Source organism: Tamandua tetradactyla, chromosome 9 (genome assembly GCF_023851605.1).
Source record: "Tamandua tetradactyla isolate mTamTet1 chromosome 9, mTamTet1.pri, whole genome shotgun sequence".
Classification (NCBI taxonomy): domain Eukaryota; kingdom Metazoa; phylum Chordata; class Mammalia; order Pilosa; family Myrmecophagidae; genus Tamandua; species Tamandua tetradactyla.
The window spans coordinates 77,545,048-77,567,499 of NC_135335.1; the positions used below are offsets into that span (position 1 = coordinate 77,545,048).

The following is a 22,452-nucleotide window of genomic DNA, read 5'->3' on the forward strand; positions in this document are numbered from 1 at the left end:
TATGTTTTCCAAATGGCCCACTTCATGTTGTTACCTGTATATCTTATGCCATCTTCAAACTCATTTTTGCAAAATTAAAGTATTTTTTTCCAAACTGGCCTTATACCCCAAATTTCCATTGATAAGTCAAGGTAGGTTTTCTTTTAAGCATCAATAATTAATGAAACATAATACTAAAGATTAAATCGCCTTAAAATTTTTTACACCATTGTTCTGGTAAACATGCCTAATATCTAATATCTAACATGGATATGTCAATAGGCTGCTGACTAGGGTCCTTGTCTCCAATTTTTCTACAATCCTTAAGATTGAAGTCAGTGATCATTCTAAAACCAAAATGATCACGTCACATCAATACTAGGACATTTTCAGGTAAAAAGGTTAAACTGCTAAGCAGAACTAAACATGACTCTCTAAGTTAACTTCACTTGTCAACATAATTCTAACCCTATTATGTTGTTTGCTCTGATCCTGCTCATTTCTGTCTCCATGTCTCTTTATCCTGACCACTCACCGAAATGTTCTTCCTCCTACAAACATATAAACATTCATCTTTTGAACTCATCATGTTTTCTCTTAAATAAAGTCTATTACCCATATGCCTCAAGGAAAAATGATCCTTTCTTCTAATTCCTCAGTGTACCATGAACATTGATATGTCAACAATTTAAAACACTGTATTATAAAAAGCTCGTTGATTAATGGTGTTATAACATTACCAGAATATGTGAGGGGCAGAATTTTTTGTCTGTTTTGTTCTCTGATGTGGACCTAGTTCCTGGCCTGATATATATTAAGCACTCAAAAAAATCCATTAGGAAATAAATAAGTAAGTTTTAAAATGAGAATCCATATTACCATGTTACTTTAATTGCTATCAAGAAACTAATATGTTCCATAGGAACCTCAAGTTTAACATCTCATTTTCTTCATTCCAAAACTATTTTTGTTTATTTTTTATTTTGGGGGCTCTTGAAGCATCCATCTATTCATATATTACTCATTTAAATATCTCCTATATCCCATGAGTGCTGACATAGTCAATATTGAACATTCAGTCTTCTATCTATTAGAAATTCCTTCACTCTGACCAAGGAAATTTCTCTTAAAATGTAAATCTTACGTTACTCTATTTGTTATGCTCCTTGGCCTGGAATAAAGTTCATGGCTTAATGAAGATAATCCAAGTCTCTTAATATTTAACCCAACTAACTTTGCCTCATCAATCAATAATATCCCCAACATAAATAAAAATTGAAAAAAAATAAACCAAATCTTACTATGAACTAATAAAAAATCAAACATGAATACAAACACTCTAAACTACCTCATGTTAGTGAAAAACAAAGGGAAAAGGAATGTGGGGCAGGTACCCTGAGGTGATGTGAAAGTACTGTGTGAAATTTAAGTTCAATATGTATGTTTCCCTAGATGATTCCCTTACCCTTTCCATATATAAATTTTCAGCAGATAGTCAACTTAGGAAGAAGAGTACTGCTGTCAATCACTGTGAGACATGTTCATAGATATTTCAAAATATAATTTTTAAAAAATTCAGAGAAATAAAAACAGAAAAAAATACACACCACAAACATTAACTCGGAAATTAGAACAATCTGAGGTAGATCATACTTTTGTCTGGCACTTTATTTCAGTCTCAGTTTTAATACTGTATACATATATATATAGTGGTGTTACACATAGACAGATGTGATAGAGTGAATGAAGAATTTTGTATTGAAAAAGTAGCAATATCAGGGGAACGATCTCTAGAAACAACAGCAAATCCAGAGTTGAGTCTTAGTTTCACAGTACAAATGGAGGAATTCTTTTTAAATGCTATAGAAGAGATCAAAGAAAATGCTTTTTTTTTTAATTTGAAGAAGGTGATCTAATGAGATACAACTACATGCTTAAGAATTAATGATAAAACAGAGGCTGAAGAAAAGTATTATGATAGAGCTCACTAGTGCAAAAGATAGGAAAAGAGATGGCAACTACATTACATTTTAGAAGCTGCAAGGAGGGTAGACTAACAAGAAGAAATAACCTTAGGAAAAGCAACATTTAGCTGGGAAAAAAAGCATTTAGATAAGTGACATTTCAAGTGAACTTAATGGGCTTCTAGACTAAATAAAGCATCTTAGAGGCATCAAGGTGAAAGCATAAAATAAAATAAAGATATAATTACTAGTAATAAGGAGAAATAGTCTTCAGAAATTGAAATTCTGTCTGTGAAAATAGTTTATTCCTTGTCATCCCATCGTATGGATATGGTAAATTTCGAGTTTCTTTTCTGTTGCTGGTGTTCAGTTGCATTGCTCCCAGTGTTTGACAATTGCAACATTGTGATACCAACAGTTTTGTATATGTTTTGGTGCATATTTAGGTATTTCTGTTGGCTACTTATCTGAAAGTGAAAATACAGGGTCTTAGGGAGTGAAATTGTTCAGCTTTAGTGCAATACTACTAGTTTTCCAAAATAGCTGTATCAATTTATACTACGGTATGTATACCTTATGTAAATGTTCAGTTGTTCCACCTACTTGTCAAAAATTCATTCTGCCATTCTTTTCTTTTCAGCAAGCCTAATAGGTGTGAAAATGTTATTAATTTCAAAACCACTAACCAATGAGGAAAAAAAAATACAAGTCTACGTTAAAGTAAGGCTTTCTACTTACCTAAAGGTAAGCAATAATAATTTTAAAAGGCAAGCTACAGCATTGGGAAATAAATTTGTAATACACAGATACAGACAAAAGTTCATGATGAAATCCTCTAAGTATATTAGTAAAAGACATTCACCTAGCACAAAATCAATGAAAGACTTGGACAGGCACTTTACAAAGGATATCCAAATGATTGATGAATATTTAAAAGTGTTTATCATCAATAGACTTCAGAGAAAAGCAAATTGACACTTTATACCCATGAAAATCATTTTCTTTTGTTTCTGCTAAGATTCTGGTGTAATACCAACCAAGAATGTATTTCATTTAAATGTTTTACTTTGCGCTTCCTTGACTCTGCACGATATAAATTTACATGTAAATCCTATGAAATGATTGTGAAAGGATTGTGATTATGAAAGTAGAAAGGATTGTGATTATGAGCTCTCATGAGAGGTTCTCTTGCTTCCCCATATAGGGTTTAGCCCATATCAGAATCTTTCTACTATTTCTGTTATGTTCCCATATTTTCCCTTCCCTAAACACATTTTCCATGAGGTTGTAGCTTTTCCAGGCCAGCTTCATCAAATCAATTTCAGCTGGTCATCCAGTTTTGGTCCAATATCTTGCTGCCTATTCCCACTAAGGCTATGCTAATTTAGGAATCTGAAGTAAGCCTACCAACAACTGTCTTCAAGATAGCAATGATTTTACATCAGCTAACATATTTAACTTTTTGACCCATTTCATTTCCACCCTCAAATCTTCCAGGATATAAAAGTGTTAGCAGTTGGATTTGTGTCTGAATTGAAAGTATCTGTATATCATTCTTAATGAAAATGTGTATATCAATCAAATTTATGCAGGAGAATATGTAGGGTGATGAGAGAAATGGAAATGGGGTAAAAATAAGATGCAGGGATGTCAACATTTAAGAGCCACCAGTGGAGGGAAAAACTCAAAAAAGGAATAAAAGAATAAGTGGTAGAGAGTGAAAATAGGAAAATTTCCCAAGCTTCTTGATGATAAGAAGAGAAATAATTCAGTATTTGAGGAGAGATTTGCTATTAAGCAGAATTCTGGATTATATTATGGGACTCAGACATGATCAAATTCTGATGAGAATAAGTCATTTGTGAAGGAGTTTTGGCTAGATTTCACTCAATATAGAAGGGAAATATGATCATTTGAGGTCTCTGAAATAGTGTAAAATTCATGCAAGGTGCATTCTACGAGAACTTTTATCTGTGCAGAAGAAAATGTTTCAGGAGTGAGCTAAGTAGAATATCTCAAAGGTGAGCAAAGTTGAATAGTGAGCAAAATTATTAAGCTAGTTCATTGGTTCAGGTGTATAGCCTATGTAAGATAAAATTCTGTGCTCAATAAATAAGATTGTTGAAGTGATTGAACCTGGAACTACATGACACTTGCAACAAGTATCAACAGTAACTCATAATTTCTCCTATTATTTCATAAAGATTGTGTAACTATTGTTCACTAGTCCATTGAAGCAAACCGTTGACTATACTTGAATATTTAATGGATTGATTGATTATATGCCTCTCTTCCAAAATACATCCTATCAGTTCCTGTATACCCAAAACTTGCCCTCCATGAAAAAAAAAACAGCATATATATATATAGCAAATTAATTCCATTATATGTGACGGGCTTTCCTCAAACATGTGAGAAAATTTTCAGCACCTTCTCTTTCTCTTTTCTCCTTTTCATTCCCCCCAAAATCTACCCTTTAAGAAATTATTATCTGTGAGGAGAAAAATATGTTGTCTATGCTAGCCATCCATTACTCATGCGTAGCTAACGTCCAAAGACATCACATGTAAGCCATGCCAATTTGGGCTCTATGCTTCATTCAATTTATTTTACAAACGTATTAAACATATTCTTATTGTTAAATATAAACACACTGTACCAATTTGGGATTTAAAGAAACGTCTGTGTCCTAACAATGGATGAGGATGAAAACATGGCTTTTCTATGGCATATAATTCTTTCAAGTCAGCACAGCCCACTTCAAGGATGCTTACATTGTTCTGTCTTCTGTTTTGGCTTCTTAATGTCGAGGGTTGCCATTTAGTCTCTATACATCTATTTTTCTTCCTAAGATATTGCATACATGTCCAGAGCTTAAATGCTGATGATGGTGATTAAAATGAAATAAGATCTAATCTTCATGAATATGTACACGAGTATATAATCTAGAATTATGCTAAGTGATGTACATCTATTATTTCATTTAGTTTCTACAACAATCTCCTGAGATAGGTACAAATAGATGTTACTGTAATCCTACCTTTACAGGTGAAGAAAGTGAAACTTGAAGAGCAAATATCACCTGATTAAGAAAAACAGGCTATAAGTGGCCAGGTAAAGATTTAAACCTAATCTGTCTGTAATAACTCTGCTGATCTATAAACCCATTTTACCCACATAGCTCCTCTCTAGAATTCTTTTGTGAATCCTATTGTGGATTGAGACGCTACATGCTGCATCATGGGAAAACAGCTCAGGCAAAACAGAGATTCTCAACAAGTGACCACTTAATTCCTCAACCCACACAAAGGGTCCAAAAGAACAGGGGTAAGTTCCCATAGAGGCCAGTCCTCCAGGGGGGGCAACTGTTGGGTCCTGGCTGGTGGATGGCAGCTCTGTACACTTTGCTTCACATCAGAGATAAGGGGTCCTGTGCTGCTCAAACACTGTTTTTTTGATAAGCTCTGGAGGGGGAGGCCCTGCCACTGAGTAAAAATTGTGTGTCAAGCAAGCTTTGGGCAGAGTTACTGCTCTGACAAGCAGTTATGTTGCTTTCCCATTTCAGGTTAGAGGTATGGTCAAGTTATTTCATTCTGGGTAGCTTGTTTTTCATGGTTAAGACCTGACATCTCCCCTTATCCTGCAAAATGAAAACATACTGAAACGTCTGCATGCAAATAAGCAGGAGGGGAAAAGGAAGAGAATAAGTGAGGGCCAGGAGATGGTCACTGAATAAGTCTGTGATGTCCCCAGCATCCATTTCATTTATCCAGCAGCCAATTAGACAACACCACTCAAATTTAACATGTCCAAAACTGAACGTAATGATATTTCTCTATCAAACCTTCTCCTCTCCTATCTTAGCAAACTGTAATATCATTTATAGAGTAATCAGTTGTGAAATTTTAATACCTCTGCCTATCGCTCATAAATCACCAAGAATTCTCAGCTGTATCTCCACTTCATTCATTTTTTTTTCCATTTTTCTGTCACCTTCCTAGCTGCCTAGATCTTTTAGCTTAATTGGAGAAATGAGAGTTAACTGGTGTATCTGAATTCCATCTAGTTGCTTTGCAATCCAGTATTCATATCGCAAATGAAATAACATTAACAAATGAAAAATCACCCTATTCTTATCCCATATTAAGTACTTCCACAGTTACTTTTTTATCTTTAATAATATCCAAAACTGCTAATATAATTATAGGTTATGTCTTGATATGATACCTTTCTGCTGCCTTCAATTTATTTGACACCATTCTCATCCTCTCTCATTATATTCTATTCATGTTAACCTTTGACTTTTAGAGGCTCTCTAAACACTTTCAGGTCTAAAAAGCTCTGGGATTTCTTTCATGTAGTACAGGAAAGTTTCCTTTGCTTGTTTCCACGCACCTCACTTTATGGGTGTGACTCCTCTTCTCCCTCTACCCCACAGGGCACCTTATTAGTTTAAGGCTCTTATCTTAAGTGATGCTAAAAAACAATCCATAACTACCTGTTTGATATTTCTTCCTTTCAGTAGACTGTAAAGTTTATGAGAGCAGAGGCTGATTGATTTTTCTATGACTGTTTTCCTGGCATTTAGAACAGGGCTTGGGACAGAGTAGAGAAGTTTTCATGTGTTCATGACATGGACTTTTCAAACAGATCACAGGAAATTCAAAAAGTTTGATCTTGGCTGCTTTATGCTTCATTTATTTTTGATTGGATGCATAGGAAAAGTAAGGGACAATCGCATAACTATGTCTAAGGTCAACTGGACCCAAATATAAAAGCAATTTGCTAGAGAGAAAACTGAACATTGATTTTCCCTGGTGTAGCTGTCCTCTGGGTGTAAAGTGTATTTCTCTCTTGATGAGTTGTTTGTGCTGATATTGATAGCATTGTTCTATATCTTCCTCCCTCTTTTCTTCATCTCCTCTTTCATTTCTTTCTCTTCACTTCCTCATATCATAAATATGAGTCAACTTATGATTAAAAAAATTCTTAACATTTCAATATATTGAGGCAAAATTTTAAATTCAATGGCGAAGGATTTAGGGGCATTGAAAGCACCATCACTTGCCTAGCCTTGAAAATAGTTATCCCTTCAACATCACACTTTCCCTATCAGGTTTTAATATATCGTGGTTCAGCATAAAAAATTAAATGGGAATGTCATGGATGTTTTGTGGAAGCCGCAAAACAGCTGCTGTGATCAGCTGATTTACAGAACTAATGAGTCAACTGTAAGGCATAGCAAGAAAAAAGAGAAGGAAACCCTTGAAGCTGTTGCTGCAGCTACACCAACTTCAAAGCTTTGGCAGAAACCAAAAGATCCACAACTATCTCTTGTAGAAATTGCAACATTCTTTTGGGTGTAGGGTGGTTATAAAATAGGCATTCCAGTACCCCTATGGATTTGCCAGCCATCAAAGGCTGGACTGAACATGGTTTTAAACTTAAAAGGTTTAGTATACGCAATGTAAAGCGAACTGGAGAGGCAGTATCTGCTGATCAAGAGGCAATTAGAGGGGCAGGGCACAGTGGCTCAGCAGAAAGAGTATTCGCCTGCCATGCTGGAAACCCGGGTTTGATTCCTAATGCTTGGCCATGAAAAAAAATAAATAAATAAATACTTAGAAAAAGGAGGCAGCTAGGGAGTTTCCTGAAACCTTGATAGAAGGCTTCTCTGGTTTTAAAGGACGGACAAAAATTCTTCCGTGGATTTTCTAGGTGATGGCACCATACCCTTAACTCCCACAATGTAGAAGGGATAACTGTATAAATACAGAAAGCTTCTACATTTGTGGAGTTTTAATACTTTCTGTGCAAATTAAGAAGCTAAAAATTCCTTCCATGTAATTTTCTTCTCATCTCGTGCTTCAGTTTCCTCCATTTGAGAAAATCTGTAAAGAAGCCTGTCCTTAGTCTCTGGTGTTGGTGATTTCATGTATCACTTTTGCTATGCTTAGCATTTTTACATGTGATTGTTAATAATTAAAATGTAATTCTTATAAAATAATATAAGAAAATGATGATTTCTGTTGCTTTTTCCCCCCACCACTGGCAGGCGCCGGGAATGGAACCCAGATCTCTGGCATGGTAGGCAATAGTTCTGCCACTGAGCCACCACCCTCTACTTTTTAAATCATTTCTTCCTCCTGCTACACTGTAATATACTCTCCCATCCTACTCATTATACTTAAAATGTACTCTTCAAAAGGTTTAACCAATAAATGCATTATTAAAATGATACTTCTTTCACTGGGGGCTGCAAAAGTTGTAAGATCTTATAGAACTGCCTATTACAGCCTTAATATTGAATTAAACTACACTTTTGTTTGGTCAAGAAAAAAAAAATAAAGCCTTAATTCAATGAGAGATGTTGTCATTCACTTCAAGCCTGTCACTATAGCTATCGACAGTGACACCTTCTACAACCACTCTTTGACGAGGATTTTGAAGCTCTTTTTTACACCATCTTTTCATTTGAGAGTATTAATACAGGTGTAGGCAAGTACGTTTACTGAAGAGTAAGCATGTTTATCTGAAAACCTATTTTCCCTTCCATTTCATTAAAGAAAATCTTATTTTGAAGGGACTTTTTTGGCAAAGAATAAGTAAAAATCTGTTCTTTGAGCATTCAATTTGTTCTATTGATACAGATTTTGAAAAATACTGCAAGAGACTCTTCAGACTTTGCATATTTTTATACATGGTATCTACCCTCACCCACATTTGGCACTCAAAGTGACAGCTAAGAATAGTAGAAGGGAAAAAGTGCTTGGAATGCTGTTAAAAGCAGCATAAATGGATCCTTTTAAAGCTCACACTTTTAATGGTTACTTAACCTACACATGACTCCATTTCTCCTACAGAAAATAGCAATAATATTTAGCATTCATAAAACATTTTTAAATGTCACCTCATTAATCTCCTATCCCTTTAGGTGACTCTGAGAGAGACTAGTTCTATGCAAAGTACAAAGCTGTAAGGCTGGCATTCAATTTCAGGTATAGAAACTGATATGCCACAAGTGCTCCAACTATTACTATTTAAAGCTGTTACAGGAGTTGCCATCTTTCACAACAAGCTAAGAAAAATAACTTGGACTTTCACCTCATTAATCTACTTAAAAGTATAATATTATTATGTAAGGACATGCCAAAGCAATCAATATTTTGTGAAACCACTGGTCTGTAATACGGATTTTGGGTGATATTAATGTTAAACACACTGAGTATAATGGAGAACTTAAAAATGGCCACTTAATAACCTTTTCAGGCTATGAATACTTTTAAATGGCTTTTACTCTGTCCTTGGAATTCATACGATGCATATGACAGAGGTTTATTTAGTGGTTAACAGGATTCGATGAATGAAATTAATTAAAGTTTCCTTGCAATGTTTTCCCCTTGAGCTAAGCAATATGCTGAAGTGCATGACAGTATATCATCCTTTCTCTAAGTCTAATTATTAAATAATTCAATTGGGTTTAAACCCACATTTTTTTTAATTAGACTATAATTTTTCTCCTTGTCTTTCTAATCTGACCTCTTCAAGTCACTGTCACCTCTGCAATTTATAATTACCTCTTAGCTTCCAATAATAAGACAGGCACAAACTATGTCCACATGTTTCAGAGTCACCGATTCACTTTCTTGAGAACTGTCTTCAATTCAGATGGCATTTTAAATGGCTTAGAGACATTTTTTTAACTGATTCCCTAGACACACAATTATCTGCAATGATTCCCTAGAACTGAAACTCTAGCTATCATTTATGTTCTATGATATTAGAAGCAGCACAGATCAATGAATCTTTCTAAATGATTATAGGATACTTTTAGAAGCAGCACAGATCAACGAATCTTTTTAAATGCTCATAGGATACTTTTAAAATTGAATCAACTATAACCTTTCAATTTTCTATTTTACAAAAGAACAGCGTTTTTTTGTTTTTAAATTATCATAAGTTGTGATTTACTCTAACATATTTTAAAAGCATAATGGTTATAAATTTATTAATTCCTTAAATTTAAAAACAATTACTTATAACATTAAATAAAATTAAAATAATATTTACAAAGGAAAATAAACTTTTTTTTTGAAAACTAAAGAGCATTTGACTATGGTAATGGCACGTGAAAAGTGAGGTGGAGTACTTTTAGGTAAACAAACATAAAATTCAGAGTTCTTTCCTGAACACAATGAAATAGAATAAAATTTTAAAAACAGTCTTAAGGTTTAAAATGCTATGATGCCTGGCCTTTTATGAAGCCAAGGATAAAGATGTGATGACATCTCTAAAATTCGGTTTAGATTTTACAGTCTCACTCTTTTCTTTTATTGAGATATCCGTTTTCTACACATGAGTTTGATAAGCAAAAATAACTTGGAAAAAGAGGAAAAGGACAATTATTGGGGAAACAGAAATCAATGATTAATGTCATGGTTTTCCTAATGTTGCCCTCTGGTCAAAATAGAAATCAAAACTTATTCACACAGTCAAATTTAACTGTATTTAAAATACTGATATTCTAGTTACAATTTGTTAAAGCACACAAGTACACATACACACACACCAACACTATTTACCTTAGCATATTTACTCAATATATTTGCTGATTATGTTGTGGTAGTAACACTAACAGAAATTCATTATTATTATTCATTAATTGAACTACTTGTTCTGATTTTTTTTAAATATTGATTACATAGACAAATTTAACTTAATTTATACCACAGACACCTAAATATAAAAATCTACTCTTTGTATAGTTTAGATTAATCCATTGTATTAATAACTCTAGGACTGCTTTTTTTCATTCTTCAGAAAATCAGATGCTTGCAAGTTCTGAAACAACCCTGGTAATAAAATAGATATCTAAGTTTAAGCACTTAAAATAACACCAGATTGCCAAGTGAAAATGCATTATGTATCGCTTAGGATCATGGCAATTGGGATAGAAAATGTCTAAGCTTCTAAAATAAAATCCTTCAAATTCAATATTTAATACGACTCAGAAATATAACACATACATTCAAAATTTTACTGAAATCATTAGTGAGAAATACAGTAATGTAACTGTCTTCAGACATGTGCCTATTTTAATGCAAAATGAATTAGAAATATTGTCATACAAATCCAAATTCCCTATCTTGCAATGCATAGTAATGAAAACTGTATTTTACCTACTAAGATATAAATTTCAAATTTTCAAGACTACCTGTAGGAAATTGTAATTTCAGTTTTTTAATGGTATTCTGATATATAAGGAAAAATAAAATTATAATTTTAAACTTTATTTTCTTTTGTTTGGTCTTAAAAAGTTCACTAAGTTCACTCACATGAAAATACTAGTTTTGCTTAAATTAAAGCATCTAGAAATTCTGTCCGTGAGCTCTATTTTTTGATGGATTGAATATCAAAATATTTTGAATAAATAAAGATAATGCTCTGTGGTATTCGAGTATATCTATTATAGTAAAATTGAGATACAATTTTAACTAAGTGGAGACCTCAAATACAGAGGCTATTTCCGTAGTGTTTGCGTTGATTTAGGTAGACATTCAAGCATGAGGTGGTTCTGAAATGTTACTGTAATTTTATTTAATCATTGCTCTAGGGTGGAATTTCTTAATATGTAATCATATAGCTCATTCATCGGAATCAGGAAGACTTGCTTTCTCAAATGTGAATCCCTGGATCCTACCAGAGATTAAATGAATCGATATCCATGTGATAGAAAACCCACAAGTATTTTAACCACTTACCCAAGTGAGTCTTATGCACATTAGTTTGAGACTGCATGCAGATTCTTAAGTCCAATTTCAGAATGTCTCAGAATATATCAGAGTTCACACAGCTGTCAGTTCCAAGTATGATCGGTTGATCAGGTATAGATAAAATAATTTAGATAATGTAACAATTGTAGTATGCTTCATAAGCTTGGAGGACAAATGAGGTGGATTAGAAGTTTCAGAACCTGCCAAGATCATGGACCTTCTGCAGCTTCAGTGATTATCAAACTTGCCTGAAGTTTGGAGATCCATAGGATGCTTAACAAATTGCAGTTTCTTTCGTCTCAACAAAACCTATTTGATGCAGACCCAAGTAAACTATATATCTAACGATCACGTCAGTTGATATTTATTATCAATAAACTTTGGAATATGCTTCCTAGAGTAAACCCAGGCCAGTATTACAAAACACTGATAATAATTTTGACCTTAATTGTTAAGATTCCTGAACTGCAAGTATGGCATTATTTCCTCAATTAACACAAACACTTAATCTTTTAAATTATTTCCCTGATACATTTTGACACTCCATATATCATTACTTTTTACATATACAAAGTTGACTTCGTACTTCCTTTCTGTTGCCGTGCCTGATTTTCTCCTAGTTTGAATTTAATGAATAATCTTTTTTAAGTATTGTGATAAACTCTCAGTTTTTCTACAACCTGACTGTGAGCTTAGTCCAGATATAATTTGTTCTTATATGAATTTTCTATTGTTTCTTTGCACATGCATATATATTAATTATAATAAAGATGATAAATGTATTTCCCACAGATTCACTATCTCAAAAGACTTATGCACCTTTAGCATGAGACAGACAGAAATTATTGTACTTCAACACACACAGACACACAAACCTAGAAACTATATTGGTTACAGGCTTATAACATAAAAAAAATGGTAGGGGATGCAAGTGAAAATGGGAAAACTAAAATGAGCCACTGTTCAGTGGAAGTAATTACTATGGAACTTTTAAAAAATATTATAGAATTCATTTTTATGCATTTGGTGTTTATTACAATCCACATAAAATTCAAAGAGCAGGTCCGTAAAAGATACTCCTTAAGAATGAGCTGCGGCTTGGATTGTTTTTGCTTTTTCTTTGCCAAAACATTTTCTAGGCTGAGAAGAAGCAAAAACAAAAGGCAGCACCACATTCCTGTCTTGTAAGAGAAACATAATAATTATTTCAGGAAGATCCATACTGAAAAAATTGAACCAAGATGATCAATAACGTCACTGTGTAGAAAATAAAGACTTTTTAAATCAGGACACATGCTCTAGGAGAACTTCAAAAAAAATGTGTCCCTCTTTTTTTTTTTCAAATCGAATATTCTATAAAATACATAACATTTCATTTATTAGAAAATTCTGGCCTCTGCAGGATAAATTTGAGAACAGTTCCAATAGTTTGCTCTACACAGGTGCATATTTTGGAGTTAGAATCTCTGCAACCTAACATACCTGAGAGTGGTTAGCAGCCCAACGCATCAAATTCAGTGCAAAGCAATGGGAGAAGTAAAAGAATATCACCAGCAAGTATATCAGGGCCAAAATACTCATATAGCAACATTCACAGACTTGTAGCCCAGTCTTTGATTTCAAAGATAGACCCTCTGAACCTAATCAACTTCAACCTATGAGGTGCAGAAATGCAATAAGACATTAAAATGAAATACAGAAAAGGAAGAACGGCTGAAGTTATTCTGGAATAATAGACTACCAAACTATAACCTCTAAAACATTGTGTGGGCAAAAACAATAATGGAAAAGGAGATTTAAAAAAAAAACCACAGGGCTAGATGGTAGGCTTATGCTTTTTAGGAGTTGGAAATAGAAGAGAATAGAAACTTTGAAGGTGGCTGACTCATGTGATTGAGATAATAACTACTATAAACGAGGAAGCAAGATATTAAGAATGTTTGCTAGGTGTTGTAAATGGAATTTCTTTGGTCTCACTGAGAGCCACTTGTCAAAATTTAATCTAATATTGAGTTAATTTGTGTCTACTGATCTGTTGCTTCTCTTGTTATCATTTACTTTTTTTGACACATCAACAGGCAGCTGTGCATTATTTCTGGTCAATGGTGATGAGCATAACAGCAGTGATCATCAGAACAGTTTCAGTGACTGACTAGTCATGTTTGCCCCACGAATTCTGTTGAAGATGTTATAGTTTTAAGCACTTGGCTTATTAAGGTCTGCGTTAAATTTTGTAATTTTTTTTTTTAATCACAACTAAGAAATGAATATTAGATTTTCATTTTTTATTTCCGCTTCTATGTTAGCTCTATCTTCTTTTACTTTTTGCTTTTCTCTGTGGTCTCTAATTGATTTCACAGAGTTATATATGTACCGGACTTAACTAGTTTGTGATGGAGTTATGCCCACTCTAGTAAGCAGAAATGTTTTAAAATATCTGAATAATCATGGAAATGGTTCTTCCAAGATCTTGAGTTCTTGCTTTGGTGGAAAGGGTGGTTCTTCATTATGAATAAAGAGGAAGTAGAGACTGTAAACTTTCATTGGAACAACAGAGAGAAAAAATTAGTCTGAAAACAGAACCTGGCATTTCTAATCTCCACTTCAATCCATAAAAAACATATATATGCTTGGACCTAAGTCAATTGACATGAAAAAATACAAATCTAATCCCTGATCTATCATTTGCAAAGGACATTTAAAAAGTAAATCAAAACTACTTGTGGTGACGGAGTCTGTGAGGAGGGTTGCTGTGGGAACTCACTTTGGTGAACACGAATGTTCTTTCCCCTTTTTAGAGCCTCTATTGACAATGCAGTTCTCTGTTAGAAGACCTCATAAGTGACCTTTATCTTTTTTTTTAATAGAAGTAGAAAGATAGCAGACAACATAACTGAGAGTCTTCAAAACCCTAAGGAGACTATTTCAATCAGATTTGTTTTTAACCAGACAGAAAAGCATAGGAGTCACATAGAATCATTGGATAACTTGCAGAATGAATAAATGCCATAAGGACATAAAAATAAGAGTCAATGAGTAGCAGGCAGTCTTCTTTGGGACCTTTTTAATGAAATATGCATATCATGTATCTGACACTTCTCATTTTATTTTAATTGATAACATATCTTGTCTATATTTAAAAAGTTGACATTCAGTTCATTTTAGAAGATTTTACTGGAGATATGTCTTACAAAGTGTTCTGACAAATCCTGAAGTAGTACAGTTTAAGTTTATATTTAGTTGCTGTACTACTTCTCTGCTCTCCATCAATAAAACAAAAATAATTCCTTATACCCTTATTGCTTTCAAAATTTAAGCAAAATCTATAAATTACTACTTAAATAATTATTCACCTATAAAATAGACTCAGTACTTCATGACACTGGTTTTAGGGACACAAGAGTTATTACCTTGTAATTCTGCCTTTTATTCTCATTTTTCTTTCTATTTTATTTCCTCTCCTCTTTCCTTCTAACATCCCTTCATTATTTTATCACCCTTTTACTCACAAGAATAAAAAGTGTGGCATTTTAAAATATCAAGTAATATGTGTTATAGCTTTGCTACGCATCTCATCACCAGTTTGTTGCAAGAGATTTATAATTTAGATTTTCTTTAAAAAGAGAAAAAATCAACACCATATGTTGTGCTAAACCCTATGCAGCTGCTGCTGCAGTGGCAGCTTAATAACATGTAAACTGGAATTCGATACTTTATATGATATAATGGACTGTAACTTCTTTCAAATGCTGTGATATTTTTAGTGAATATTAAGATTAAAGTCCAAGAAAGCATGGGAAAAAGAAATAATTTAGAAGTGTTCACATTTATTTGTAGAAAAGAGAGTTCTCATTGAATTGGAAGCTAAATGAGTATCCATAACTGGAATTAAAATACCCAAGTACTTTTGAAATTGAAGTAGAAAGGCAGAACCAAAGAGGAATGTTGGGTATTAATGCCTCTCCTCTAGTAATCTTAACTTTATTGCAATGTACTGTTTGCCTAAAAATCAATCTAGTTGGCATTTTTATTACACTTCTGCAAGTGGAAAGAGAGCAAATGAACCATTTACTGCCTTTATTTTCTGGGCATAATCATGTTTCTGTTTTCCATTCAATAATAGTAGTCAACTTTTTTTTCCCCAACATAAAACACTTTTGAGTATTAATGATCAGTTATGGTAAGGGCTTGATATTGCATCCCTCCTTTCTCAGTCATACTACAATATACACAATGCCAGACTCACTTATTTATAAACTTTAGTTGAGGTTAGGAAATAATACCCTTAATACAAAACTGTGCATATTTTGAACAATGTTTATGTGTCAGCCACATGCAAGACATAAACAGCATACTATATAATTGTCTTAAATGTATTTGGATTAAAAATAACAATACTGAATGATGAAAATCTTCTTTAAAAGCACCATAAAATACAACTTAGCAATCTGCTTTCTAAATATGTATCTTCACAAATAAATTATTTGCTTTTCCTCTATTCAGAAGACACATTATGATGAGAGCTCATTTTCCTATATTAATATAAATTTGCATTGTCTGTATGATGATAGAAAAAGAATGAGTTCATATATTGATGTGATGACACTTCACATAGAAATAAGACAGTAGGAAGTTTTCTTCTAATATAAAGGCATCATAAAGACGAAAATTATACACTGATATTCCTTACAAATATAGTCACAAAAATCCTCAAAAACATTAGCAAACCTGGACTTCTAGGGAAGATGGAGGAGTAAGGAGATCCAGGAATCTGTCCAGTCACCAAAACTACTAGTAAACATGAGGGAACTGTCTGAAACAACTAAGCTAAAACTCCAGAAGCTAGAAGAACACTATATACACCCAGGAAAGAGCAGAAAGAAGAGGCAGATAAACTAAGGTAAAGAACTCTTTCAAGTTTTTCTCTTTGTGTGGCAGACACTGGTGTCTATCTCTCGCTTTCACAGCAGGCTGACATGGGATCCACCCTCTGGTTAGCTGCTGGTGACAGAAGGAGACGTAAAAACCCTCTTCCCCAAGAACAAGGGTAAGCATGACTGATAGCTGATCATGGCTTTGGATTAGTGAAATTAGATCACCGAGTCTTGGCTCTGAGGGCAGTTATTGTTTCAACCCACCCAGGACAAAGAAGGCAGGGTCACTGTTTCAATTCTCCTAGGGCAGAGGTGAACCCATGGGGATTTAAAGATGCAGCAATTCCTCAGGACTGCAGGGAACAGTTAGCTGAAGGAAAGACCAGGAAACCTTGGCTTTGAGGAGCTGTTAGAGAAGATTTTTGAACCATACTTACCCTTCTCCCCCAGAGAACTTGAGCGAGTTTCTACCCCCTTTGTGGGTCCTGGGCTCTGTTTTGACTGGGAGAGACTGACTTGGGAAAGTTTTCCTGGGGATGACACCCATAATTTGCCCTAGAGGCAAAAGCAGCATGAGACAATGAAAAGAACATAAAAACAGGCAGACAATCTGAGACAAAAGCCTGCCAGCATAAAATACATGGGAGAAGGTGGTGTGTCTTCTAGGAAACAGAGGGGACAATCAAACTCCTACAGACAATAAAACTCCAACACAACTCACAGGCAAAAGTCCCCCTCAAAAAAGTGCAGTGAGACAAGAAAAACTGCGCGCACAGCACTCCCCTTGGGCAAACCTTCCTGATAAGGTAAAACGCAAGAAAGTCTCTGCCTTATTACCAGCTGGTAACAAAACCAAGAAACAAGCATACCAGGAAGTAAATCTCAGAGTTAACAATTTAAAATATTAAAATATACAGTGCAAAAGAAAAGAACACAGACAAATAAAGAAACAGAAAATGATGGTCCATCCAAAGGAAAATGATAGAAATATAGAAAACATCATTGTAGAAGAGAATGTGCACATATTAAACAAAGACTTTAAAAAGTGATCTTAAAAATGCTCAACTTGATGAAGGAAAATATAGAGAAAGAACTAAAGAACATCAGGAAAACAATGAGTGAACAATATGAGTCTAAGTCAAAAGATGGAAATTTTTAAAGGAACCAGATAGAGCTACTGGAGTTCAAGGCCACAATAACTGGAATGAAAAATGTGCAGAAGGGTTTAAAGAGCAAACTGGAGGTGGCAGATTAATGAACCAGTGACCTTAAAGACAGGACACTTGAAATGAGTCAGGCTGAGAAGAAGAAATGAAAAGGAAGTATTAAAGCAAAAATAGCCCAAGATAGCTTTGAGACATCATTGTGTGCACCAATATATGTGTTATGGAAGGCCAGAAGGAGAAGAAAGAGAGAAGAGGCATAAGGAATAGTCAAAGAAATAATGACAAAAACTTTCTAAACAAAGGATATGAATATCATATCCAAGAAACTTAGAGAATATCAAACAGGGTAAACATGAAGAAAAACACTCTGTCATATACTGATCACACTATCAAATGCAAAGGAAAAAGAAAGAATTTTGAAAGCTGAAAGAGAAAAAGCAATGCATTACACAAAAGGTAGTCCCAATTAGACGGAGTGCCACAGTCTCATCAGAAACCACGGATTCAAGAAGGCAGTGGGTTGAAATACTTTAAGTAGTGAAGGAAAACCACTGCCAGCCAATAATTTTATGTCCAACAAGACCCTCTTTCAAAAACTAGGGGGAGGGAGGTGTGACGGCAGTTCAGTGGCAGAATTCTCACCCGCCAGGCTGGAGGCCCGGGTTATTCCTGGTCCTGCCCTTACAAAAAAAAATAATAATAATAATACGAAACATGGGAGTGTAAGATACTCTCAGGTAAAAACCACCACTAGTACTGGCCTATAAAGAATGCTAAAGGGAGACCTTCATTCTGAAAGAAAAAGACACCAGACAGTGGTTCAAAGCAACATCAAGAAATGGAGATCCATGGTAAAGGGGGCCATTTGTTCAATTATAGATACCAGTATTTTTGTATTATATTGTTTGATATATAACTCTACTGCTTACTTACTATAGAGGCTCTAAGTAATGGGGGTGATATGCAAGGGTAGTTCTGTGATAAAATTCTCACCTGCCATGCGGGAGACTCAGTTCAATTCCCAGCTTATGCACTTCTCAAAAATGAATAAACAAGCAAAATAAACAAATAGCAAAAAAAAAAAAAAATGGTGCTGCAATAACAGTATACTCACATGGAAAAAGAATGAAATGTGACCCCACCATACAGCATGCAAAAAATTAAAATAAAATAATAATACTAATGGAGGGGGAAGGCAGTTCAGTGGTAGAATTTTTGCCTGTCATTAGGGAGACCTGGGTTCGAGTCCAGTCCAGGCACTTCCCCAAAACAAGGAAAACAAACAGACACCCAAACAAACAAAAATTCAACAAATGATGCTGCAATAACAAGATACTTATATGGAAAAATAGTGAAATGCAATCCCTGCCTTTATAAAACATACATAAAAAAAAGTAATAGGTTTCTGGACATATATAGTACAAAGTTTTAAGGGGTAAAAGGTAGAAAAAATAGTGGTGGGACAGAAGAGTATGGGAAAACTATATGTGCATGCTACCGAAGTTAATTTGGTAACAACCTAAATAAGATCATTATACTTGTAGGTAAGCTTTCATCGACGTGAGGCATAAAAAGGCATAAGGCTTACAAAGTCTAAATAGAAAAAAATGACAGAAGAAAGTCCTGTGGTATTAACAGTCATGACCTTGAATGTAAATGGATAAAGCAGAAGCAGCAGGGGAAGACGGTGGTGGCCGTCCCACAGTGGGCATGGACTGTGGAGCAGCTGCACGATGGGTGATCAGCTCCCCAGAAAGGATATTATCAAGTTGCTGCAAGACCACAGTTCAGATTTATTCCTTGCAAAACACAAATTATTAGTAAACATTAAAAATGTGGCCAAAACCTCTAACAAGGACCATTTGGATTCAGCCTATAATCACCTTTTTGAAAGTAAGCATTTCAAAGGTACCAAAAGTATAAGTCAAGTGTCAGAGCCGGTGAAGAATGTGAGGCTTAATGAACAAAACTCAAAGACCAAGTCTGAAGAGACTCTGGACGATGAGGGTCCACCAAAATGCACAAAATCTGTCCCTAAAGAGAGCTGAAACCACCTTCCCCCAAAAGGGAGATGTTGTTCACTGCTGGTATGCAGAAATGCTGAAGGATGGGACTATTTCTGACACTAATATTAAAACCAGTTCAAAGAAAAAGAAAATTGCCAAGCCCTTAATTTTTAAGGTTGGAGTAGGCAAAGTTATTAGAGGATGGGATGAAGCACTCTTGACTATGAGTCAAGGGAACAATTAAACAGGAATATATAAAATTATAAATCTATATATGAACCTATCAGCATAGTCCCAAAATATATAAAGCAAATACTGATAGAGTTGAAGGGAGAAATTGATAGCTCTACATTAATAGTGAATTAATAGTAGGAGAATTTAGCATACCACTCTTAATAATGGATAGAACATTTAGTCAGAAGATCAATAGGAAGTACAGAATTTGAATGATAGTATAAACGAAGTAGACTTAGCAGTTATATATTAAACACTGTACCCAACAAAAAAGAGCCCACATTTTTCTTGAGTGAACATGGATCATTCTCCAAGATAAACTGTATGTTGCATCACAAAACAAGTTTCAGCAAACTCAAAAATACTGAAATCATACAATGTATATTCTCTGACCACAACAGAATGAAGGTAGACATCAATCAAGGAGGGGAAAGGGTAAATTCACAAATATGTGGAAACAAAACCACATACTCTTAAATAACCAATGAGTTAAAGAGGAAATCAGCAGTGAAATTAGGAAATATCTTGAAGTGAATGAAAATGAAAACACAACATACCAAAAACTAACAGGGTGCAGCAAAGGCAGTACTAAGAAGGAAATTTATAGTTTTAAGTGCTTACAATAAAAAAGAAGACGTCCTTTCTCCCCCGGACCGCCGCGCGGCGCACGCGCCCCGCAGCAGCCGAGCCGCCCGACCTCCCTACCCCCTCTCTTTCTCCCCCGGACCGCCGCGCGGCGCACGCGCCCCGCAGCAGCCGAGCCGCCCGACCTCCCTACCCCCTCTCTTTCTCCCCCGGACCGCCGCGCGGCGCACGCGCCCCGCAGCAGCCGAGCCGCCCGACCTCCCTACCTCCTCTCTTTCTCCCCCGGACCGCCGCGTGCGCCCCCTCCTCCCCCTCCTGCTCCGGCTGCTCTCCAACCAACACGGTGCCCTCTTCCCCCGCCTTCACCGTGCTCCTCCGCTACCAGCCTCGACAGCCTTGCCGCCCTCACCTTTCCTCCTCCAGAACAACTACTGGGGGAGTGGAGATAATACAGAGCAGCTCCCGGAGCCACGAGGGAGATCAAAGGGACAGCGTACCCCATCCTGGAACGGCTGACTATCTGGGAGAACCAGCTCCGGTGAGATCACCAAGGGGCACGGGCTTTCCTGGGTGGGACAGCAAGCGACCAGAGTCCCTCCCTTCCACCTTCCCAGGCCAGCTGGTAGAATTGGACAGGCGGTCCCCTTAGGCCGCGGCGGCTGGTGCCCCCACCACACGAGGCCCCCCGGAACAACTGAGATAGTTGGGTCGGAAATCCCCAGACTGCGGAGAACAGTGACCGGGGGATCCCTTCCAAACACGTGACTCCCCCGTCGGCTGGGAGCAGTGCACTCTCCCGGGCTGCGACAGCTGGCGCCCTCCCGCCACGCTTGGTGCCCCGGGCCGACTAGCTAATTTGGCTGGACGCTCTCCTGTGCTGCGACAGCCGGCGACCCTCCCCGCGTTTGGAACCCCGGGCCGGCTGGCATTCTTCCAAGACGCTTCGGTTGCCGAACCTCCCCTACGGCGAGAGTTTTCCAGAGTTGAGGGACCCACAGCAACTTTCGCTGGTGGAACCCACAGACAGGCGTGTGCCACGTGCGCCACCTACTGGGCAGGATAGGAAGAACAGAACCCAGAGACTGCGCAGAAAAATCTTTCAACCTGTGGGGTCGAACACCCGGGGAAATCTGACTAAATGCCCAGACGCCAGCAGAAGATAACGGATCACGCTCAGAAAATTGAACATATGGCCCAGTCAAACGAAGAAACCAATAGTTCAAATGATATACAGGAGCTGAAACAACTAATGCTGAATATACGAACAGAAATGGAAAACCTCTTCAAAAACGAAATCGATAAATTGAGGGAGGACATGAAGAAGACATGGGCTGAACATAAAGAAGAAATAGAAAAACTGAAAAAACAAATCACAGAACTTATGGAAGTGAAAGATAAAGTAGAAAAGATGGAAAAAACAATGGATACCTACAATGACAGATTTAAAGAAACAGAAGATAGAATTAGTGATTTGGAGGATGAAACATCTGAACTCCAAAAAGAAACAGAAACTATCCGGAAAAGAATGGAAAAATTTGAACAAGGTATCAGGGAACTCAAGGACAATGTGAACCGTACAAATATACGTGTAGTGGGTATCCCAGAAGGAGAAGAGAAGGGAAAAGGAGGAGAAAAACTAATGGAAGAAATTATCACTGAAAATTTCCCAACTCTTATGAAAGACCTAAAATTACAGATCCAAGAAGTGCAGCGCACCCCAAAGAGATTAGACACAAATAGGCGTTCCCCAAGACACTTACTAGTTAGAATGTCAGAGGTCAAAGAGAAAGAGAGGATCTTGAAGGCAGCGAGAGAAAAACAATCCGTCACATACAAGGGAAACCCAATAAGACTATGTGTAGATTTCTCAG

General features: G+C 36.0%; 1 pseudogene; it reads left to right on the forward strand.

Moving 5' to 3' along the window:
• Positions 1 to 16,692: 16,692 nt before the first annotated feature.
• LOC143645735 (peptidyl-prolyl cis-trans isomerase FKBP3 pseudogene) lies at positions 16,693 to 20,006 on the forward strand (annotated as a pseudogene).
• The last annotated feature ends 2,446 nt before the right edge of the window (positions 20,007 to 22,452 follow it).